Raw genomic sequence first — 8,857 nt, 5'->3', positions numbered from 1 at the left:
ATCGCCCCTCAACCTCCGTTGTTCCAGTGAGAACAAATCGAGTTTTTCAGCCGCTCCTCATAGCTAATGCCCTCCATACCAGGCAACATCCTGGTAAATCTCTTCTGCACCCTCTCTAAAGCCTCCACATCCTTCTGGTAGTGTAGCGACCAGAATTGAACACTATACTCCAAGTGTAGCCTAACTAAGGTTCTATACAGCTGCAACATGACTTGCCAGTTCTTATACTCAATGCCCCTGCCAATGAAGGCAAGTATGCCGTATGTCTTCTTGACTACCTTCTCCACCTGTGTTGCCCCTTTCAGTAACCTGTGGACCTGTACACCTAGATCTCTCTGACTTTCAATACTCTTCAGGGTTTTACCATTCACTGTATATTCCCTGCCTGCATTAGACCTTCCAAAATGCATTACCTCACATTTGTCCGGATTAACTAATCTTCCATCTCTCCGCCCTAGTCTCCAAATGATCTAAATCTTGCTGTATCCTCTGACAGTCCTCATCGCTATCCGAAATATCACCAACCTTTGTGTCGTCTGCAAACTTACTAATCAGACCAGTTACATTTGCCTCCTAATCATTTATATATACTACCAATAGCAAAGGTCCCAGCACTAATCCCTGTGGAACACCACTAGTCACAGCCCTCCAATTATAAATGCACCCTTCCATTGCTACTCTCTGCCTTCTATGACCAAGCCAGATCTGTATCCACCTTGCCAGCTCACCCCTGAACCCGTGTGACTTCACCTTTTGTATCAGTCTACCATGAGGGACCTGGTAAAAGGTCTTACTGAAGTCCATATGGACAACATCCACTGCCCTACCTGCATCAATCATCTTTGTGACCTCTTCGAGAAACTCTATCAAGTTAGTGAGACATGACCTCCCCTTCACAAAACCATGCTGCCTCTCACTAATACGTCCATTTGTTTCCAAATGGGAGTGGATCCTGTCTCAAAGAATTCTCTCCAGTAATTTCCCTACCACTGACGTAAGGCTCACCGGCTTGTAGTTCCCTGGATTATCCTTGCTACCCTTCTTAAACAAAGGAATAACATTGGCTTTTCCCCAATCCTCTGGGACATCACCTGAAGACAGTGAAGATCCAAAGATTTCTGTCAAGGCCTCAGCAATTTCCTCTCTAGCCTCCTTCAGTATTCTGGGGTAGATCCCATCCAGCTCTGGGGACTTATCTACCTTAATATTTTTCAAGACGCCCAACATCTCGTCTTTTTGGATCTCAATGTGACCCAGGCTATCAATACACCCTTCTCCAGACTCAACATCCACCAATTCCTTCTCTTTGGTGAATACTGGTGCAAAATATTCATTTAGTACATCGCCGGGGTATATATATATTTGTAGAAACTTTTACTGTAGAAACTTTTACTGTCTTTTTATATTCTGAGCAAGTTTACTCTCATAATCTATCTTACTCTTCTTTGTAGCTTTTTTTAGTAGATTTCTGTTGCCCCCTAAAGATTTCCCAGTACTCTAGTCTCCCACTCTTCTTTGCCACTTTGTATGCTTTTTCCTTCAATTTGATACCCTCCCTTATTTCCTTCGATATCCATGGTCGATTTTCCCTCTTTCTACCATCCTTCCTTTTTGTTGGTATAAACATTTGGTGAGCACTGTGAAAAATTGCTTAGAAGGTTCTTCACTGTTCCTCAACTGTTTCACCATAAAGTACAGAACAGGCCCTTCGGCCCTCAATGCTGTGCCGAACAATGATCACCCTATACCCGTAACCCAACACCCCCCCCCCCTTTAACCTTTACTTTTTAGGACACTACGGGCAATTTAGCATAGCCAATCCACCTAACCCGCACATCTTTGGACTGTGGGAGGAAACCGGAGCACCCGGAGGAAACCCACGCACACACGGGGAGGACGTGCAGACTCCACACAGACAGTGACCCAGCCGGGAATCGAACCTGGGACCCTGGAGCTGTGAAGCATTTATGCTAACCACCATGCTACCGTGTTGCCCACAAATCTCCCCCTAATCTCCTTTGTTTAAGCACAAAACACGAGTGTTTGATTTTACCTTCTCACCCTCCATCTGTATTTTAAATTCCACCATATTATGATCGCTCCTTCCTAGAGGATGCCTAACTATGAGATCATTAATCAATCCTGTCTCATTGCATAGGACCAGATCTAGGACCGCTTGTTCCCAAGTAGGTTCCATTACATACTGTTCAAGGAAACTATCGCGTATACATTCTATAAACTCCTCCTCAAGGATGCCTTGATCGACCTGGTTAAACCAATCGACATGTAGATTAAAATCCCCCATGATAACTGCTGTACCATTTCTACATGCATCAATTATTTCTTTGTTTATTGCCTGCCCCACCATAATGTTACTATTTGGTGGCCTATAGACTACTACTATCAGTGACTTTTTCGTCTTATTCTCATGGAGAATAACCCAGTAACTCCACCCAACACTAAGGGCAATTTTGGACAGTAAGGGCAATTTAGCATGGCCAATCCACCTAAACTGCACATCTTTGGACTGTGGGAGGAAACCGGAGCACCCGGAGGAAACCAACGCACCCACGGGGAGAACGTGCAGACTCCACACAGACAGTGACCCAAGCCGGGAATCGAACCTGGGACCCTGGAGCTGTGAAGCAATTGTGCTAACCACTATGCTACCGTGGTGCCCATACCTGCCTATTCCTGCCTATTCCTGATTTCCACCCAAATGGATTCAACCTTATCCTCCATAGCACCGATGTCATCCCTTACTATTACCCAGATGTCATCCTTAAATAACAGAGCTACACCACCTCCTTTACCATCCACTCTGTCCTTCCGAATAGTTTGATACCCGTGGATATTTAACTCCCAGTCGTGACCATCTTTAACCATGGGCGAGATTCTCCGCACTCCCGACGGTGCGGAGAGTAGCGTGGCTCGTAAAATTTTACGGCCACGCTGTTCCGACGCCCTCCCGCTATTCTCCCCCCCCCCCCCCCCACGCCCAACTCCCGACACGAATCGCTGCCGGCCGTAAAAAAACAGCTGATGGATGGGCCGAGTTCCCAGCCCTTTACGGCTGTTTTTACGAACGGCAAACACACCTGGTCTGGCTGTTCGTAAAAACGGCCGTAAACTCTCGCTTTTTATAACCATGGCACCGATTGGCACGGCAGTACCACGGCCGTGCCAAGGGTGCCATGGGCCCGCGATCGGTGGGCACCGATCGCGGGCAGCGGGCCCGATGCCCGCACACTATTTGTCCTTCCACCGCCCCGCAGTATCCATTCGCGGGGCGGCTGAAGGGCATCCCGACCCGCGCATGAGCGTGTTTCGCGCAAATACGCGATGACGTCATCCGCGTATGCGCGGGTTGGAGTCTTCCAATCCGCGCATGCGCGGCTGACATCATATGACGCGTCAGCCGGCGCTAACTCTGGCAAGTGGGCTTAACGAAATTCGTTAAGCCCGTGATGCCAGAGTTTACGGCGTCGGGCTGCTAGCCCCGACCGGGGACCAGAATCGGTTCCCGGTCGGGAAGGGGGGGGCTGGCGTCAAACCCGCCCGGATTTGACGCCAGCCTTACGATTTCTCCTGGTTTGGGAGAATCGCGCCCCATATTTCAGTGATGGCCACTAAATCATAGTCATTCACGATGATTTGCGCCATCAACTCATTTACCTCATTCCGAATACTACGAGCATTCAGGTAAAGTACACTTATGTTGGATTTTATACCTCTGTTCTGAATCTTAACACCTTGATCAGTAACCTCTCCTAAGTTATTTTCCTCTTAACGTTTCTCCTAATTTACCTTGTCGTTGAACCCATATCTTCATGTAACAACCTGCTGTGTCACTTTCCATTTATGTTTTTACTTCCCGTTTTATTCCTTTTAGTATTACTAGGTCTATTCACTGAGCTCCCCTCAGTCACTGTACATTGTACTGTCGCCCTTTTTAATTTTTGACTATGGCTTCACTGCCTTACATTTTCCCCCTTACTGCCTTTTGTTTCTGCACTTGTTTTACTACCTTCCGACTTCCTGCATTGTGTCCCATCCCCCTGCCACATTAGTTTAAACACTCCCCAACCACTCTAGCAAATAGGACATCAGTTCCAGTCCTGCCCAGGTATAACCCATCCGGTTTTTACAGGTCCCACCTCCCCCAGAACCGGTCCCAATGCCCCAGGAATCTGAAACCTTCCCCTTGACACCATCCCTTCAGCCACGTATTCATTCTATATATCCTGTCATTTCTACTCTGACTTGCATGTGGCACCGGTAGTAATCCTGAGATCACTACCTTCGAGGTCCGATTTCTTAACTTCCTTCCTAGCTCCCTATCTTCTGCTTTTCGGACCTCATCCCTTTTTAAAATCTATGTTGTTTGTATTGATGTGTACCACGACCACTGGCTGTTCACCCTCCCCCTCCAGAATGTCCTGTACCCGCTCCAGGACATCCTTGACCCTAGCACCAGGGAGGCACATACCATCCTGGAGTCTCGTTTGCGGCCACAGAAACACCTGTCTATTCCCCTTACAATTGAATCCCCTATAACTATTGCACTGTCACACGTATCACCCCTCCCCTCTGCAGCAGAACCAACTGTGGTGCCACAAGTTTGGCTGTTGCTGTTTTCCCCTGAGGGGCCATTCCCTTCAACAGTATCCAAAGCGGTACATCTGTTCTGCAGGGGAATGGCCACAGGAGATTCCTGCACTACCTGCCCCACTCTCTTGCTCTGTCTGGTGGTCACCCATTCTCTTCCTGCCTGCGGAGTCTGAGCCTGCGGTGTGACCACCTCTCTATACGTGCTATCCACGATGCTCTCCGACTCGCGGATGCTCCACAGTGTCTCCAGCCGCCGCTCCAGCTCTGAAACTCGAGCTTCCAGGAGCTGAAACTGGAGACACTTCCTGCACACATGCTGATTCTGGGGTCTGGAACTGTCCCCAGCCTGCCACATGGAGCAAGTGGAGCACACCTTGGAGCGGTCCTGCCATGATGTTTTCCTTTAAATTAAACCTTTAAAATTAAACTTAAGATGTTTTTGTGTCAGATTGAATCCAATCCCCGTGTACTATTTAATTAGCTTTATCCCTGAGTATTTATCTTGCTTGATCTTACGACAAATTAAATAGATATTTAATTGAAATTAAAAATGTTATTTAATTAAAATTAAAAAAGTTATTTAAATCAATCAACTTAAAAATAGTAATTTAACCAACCCAAAATATTTATTTAAGTGAGATTTAAAAGTTAAGAAATAGTAATTCAAATCAACTTAAAAATAGTAATTTGAATCAAATTAAAACTAGTAACTCCACAAATATTCAAATTTAGCCCAGTCTTCCTTTCAGCCAATCAGGTCACAGTCTCATGTGATGTCACTTTACCGGGTTTTTTTTCAATGTTCCGGCTGTCCTACCTACAGCACAGTGTCCCATGCAGGTCCCCTCCTCTCTGCTCCCGGAAGGTAAGTGAAGGCCTCGAGCCTGGCGCTGCCTTTATCCTCTCCCCTGCAGTACTGTCCTGCGCAGGTCCGCTCCTCCTTAAAGTTAACATTAAATGTTGCATCCATCAATTCCTCAGTAGGGCTTTATCACTTATTGGTTTTTGATGTTTAGCTCTGATGTTTAGCAGGGGCTGTTTAGCTCACAGTGCTAATCGCTGGCTTTGGAAGCAGACCAAGGCAAGCCAGCAGCACGGTTCGATTCCCGTAACAGCCTCCCCGAACAGGCGCCGGAATGTGGCGACTAGGGGCTTTTCACAGTAACTTCATTTGAAGCCTACTCGTGACAATAAGCGATTTTCATTTCATTTCATGTTTGTGCTTATCGTATGTTGGTATTCGTTTTATCTAGGGAATCCTTTCTTTTGGACAAAGAATGGCTCAAATGAACTCGAATGTCAACCTGACCTTCATTAGAAATGTTGCATTTGCTTAGCTCGTTGCAAGCTGTTCCTTGCAAACAGATATCCATTTTGCAGAAGCAAGCAATGATGTGCTATGTACTCTGGGATAACACAGGCTGCAACTGAATGCAGCTTTGACCAAAAGATACTCCAGACCTTGAAGTTAATGCAATCTTGTTTATTGAACCAGGAGCACATGTATCACAGTTCTCTGTGAGTTCAACTCTCTGCTAACCTAAGTGTGGTTATTCTGTCAGACTAGCTCTTAGCCATGTGCAGGAGGTGTAATACTGTACATACACCCTGACTTACTCTGTAAATGTACATCAGTGGAAAGAGGCGGAGTGTGAGTGCTGCATGCCTTTTATTGTGAGATACCACCCCTGAGTGGCCTTCCTGCTCATTGGTCATGTCCTGTTCTCTGTGTTCATTAGCTGCCTGTCTGTATACCATTATCTGCCTGTTTGCATATCATGACATCTCCCCTTTTTTTTGTATGTTCTGTTGGCATGTAGGAACATATTTACATGTGGTGGCATATACTAACATATTTATAAGTGGTGGCATATGTGAATGTATTTACATGTTAAGACAGTTGACTAATGCGAGAAAACAGAACATAGCAAACAAAACAAATGTTCATAAGTCCAGTCTCTGGGGCTTGCGTCTGATCCTTGTCGACCGCCGGAGAGGTCGTGGTGGGAACAATGGCGCCTTGACAGGCGGGATGGAAGCCTGACTGGTAGCCTCTTGTTTGAGGTATCAGGAGGTGGCAAACCAACAGACGGAAACAGAGAAGAAAGCATTTGAGTTCAGGCAACCTTGCGCAGTGCCCGTCTGTTTCGTCGCACAACAGAACCATCAGCCATACGAACGACATACGAGCGGGGCGCAGCCTGTCGAACAATGACAGCTGGAGCAGACCATCCGGTATCTTGATCCTGACAGTGTCTGCCGGGGATAACATGGGTAAATCGGTGGCATGAGCATCATAGCCCTGTTTTTGCTGGTTTTGGAGCTGCTGCACCTTCTGCAGCACCGGGAGGTGATCCAGGTTGGGCAAGTGTATGGCTGGAAGTGTCGTCCGCAGGTCCCTATTCATCAGAAACTGAGCCGGCGATATGCCAGTGGACAGTGGGATTGCCCTGTAGGCAAGCAGCACGAGGTGGATGTCAGAAGCAGAATCCGCGGCCTTGCAGATGAGCTGTTTCACAATGTGCACCCCTTCTTCAACCTTCCCATTGAACTGTGGATAGTGTGGGCCGGAAGTGACATGTTTGAAATGGTATGACTTGGCAAACATAGACCAGTCTTGGCTGCTGAAGCACGGACCCTGTCACTCATGACAGTGAGTGGAATCCAGTCCAGCTTGAGGAGGATACCATCAACCACCGTCAGGTCGTCCTTTACATTATAAAATTGAGGGCACTGCCCTTTCTGCCAGCCATTGGCAAGGTGGTGCATGACATGTAGCAAAAGGAGGTCTTTGGCTGTCTCCTCGTGGATACGAACCACTTTCTCATCAGACGCCGGGAGGGTGCTAGCACACAGCTGCACCTGAGATTCAATCTGCCGGATGATTTCCAGCAGTTCATTAGGCAAGGTGATGGAGTGGGACAATGCATCAGCGATGATGAACTCCTTGCCAGGCGTTTACACTATGTCAAAGTCATACCTTCTGAGTTTGAGGAGGATGTGCTGCAACCAAGGCGTCACGTCGTTCAGGTCCTTCTGGATAATATGGACCAGAGACCTATGATCCGTCTCAACAGTGAATGTCGGCAGGCCGTTGACATAGTCGCGAAACTTGAGAATTCCAGAGAGGACCCAGGCATTCCTTTTCTATTTGCGCACACCGTGTTTCAGGTGGGTCATGGCCCTCGATGCATAGGCTACCAGTGCCCAGGATGAAGTGTCATCACGTTGGAGCAGCACCGCACCGACGCCATCCTGGCTCGCATCTGTTGAGATCTTTGTCTCCCTGTCGGGGTCGAAAAATGCCAGGACGGGTGCCGTGGTGAGCTTGGCTTTCAGCTCCATCCACTCTGCCTGATGTGCTGCTTGCCACTCAAAGACAGTGGACTTTTTCACCAGGTTTCATAGGGCCGTGGTGTGTGAGGCCAGGTTTGGGATGAACTTGCCCAGAAAATTGACCATGCCCAGGAAGCGCAACACCACCTTCTTATCTTCAGGGACCTTCATGGCTTTGATGGCCTTGACCTTGTCTGTGTCTGGGCGCACGCCCTGCTGAGAGATCCGGTCACCTAGGAACTTGAGTGTCGACATGCCAAAGCAACATTTGGACCTGTTCACTTCAAGCCATTGGCATGGACACGGCGGAATACCTGCTGGAGACGGGAAATATGCTCTTCGGGGTCGTGGACCACATGATGATGTCATCCACGTGCACACGAACCCATTCAATGCCCTCCATCATCTGCTCCTTGATGCGATGGAAGATCTCCGATGCCGAGACAATGCCAAACGGCATGCGATTATAGCACTATCTTCCAAATGGTGTGTTGAAGGTGCAGAGCCTTCTGCTGGACTCATCCAGCTGGCTTTGCCAAAAACCATGTGGCGCATCTAATTTGGTGAAAAAATGTTCATGAGCCATCTCACTGGTGAGTTCCTCCTGCTTCGGGATGCGGTAGTGTTATTGAGATCCTTGGGGTCAATGCAGATGCGCAGGTCTCCCGAAGGCTTTCTAACACATACCATCGAGCTGACCCAGTCAGTCAGTTCGGTTACCTTGGAAATGATGCCCTGTTGCTGAAGATCCTTGAGCTGTGCCTTCAGGCGCTCCCTCAGCGGAACCGGGACCCGGCGTGGTGCGTGGACCACTAGCTTGTCATCAGGTCGTAGCAGTACCTTGTATCGATATGGCAGCGTGCCCATCCCATCGAACACATCCGGATACTGAGTGAGGATGTCATCAATA

At 48.0% G+C, this 8,857-nt stretch overlaps 1 long non-coding RNA gene across 1 annotated transcript in view; it reads left to right on the top strand.

The window, feature by feature from the left end:
* Positions 1–5,423: 5,423 nt before the first annotated feature.
* The window catches only part of LOC119970163, a 44,540-nt gene continuing 41,106 nt past the window's right edge, over positions 5,424–8,857 (top strand). The window contains exon 1 of the long non-coding RNA XR_005461550.1: positions 5,424–5,476. This is a non-coding gene — a long non-coding RNA (uncharacterized LOC119970163). The remainder of the gene's footprint in view (positions 5,477–8,857) is intronic.

Source organism: Scyliorhinus canicula, chromosome 8 (assembly GCF_902713615.1).
Source record: "Scyliorhinus canicula chromosome 8, sScyCan1.1, whole genome shotgun sequence".
Lineage (NCBI taxonomy): Eukaryota > Metazoa > Chordata > Chondrichthyes > Carcharhiniformes > Scyliorhinidae > Scyliorhinus > Scyliorhinus canicula.
This window is presented reverse-complemented; position numbering and strand designations above follow the sequence as displayed.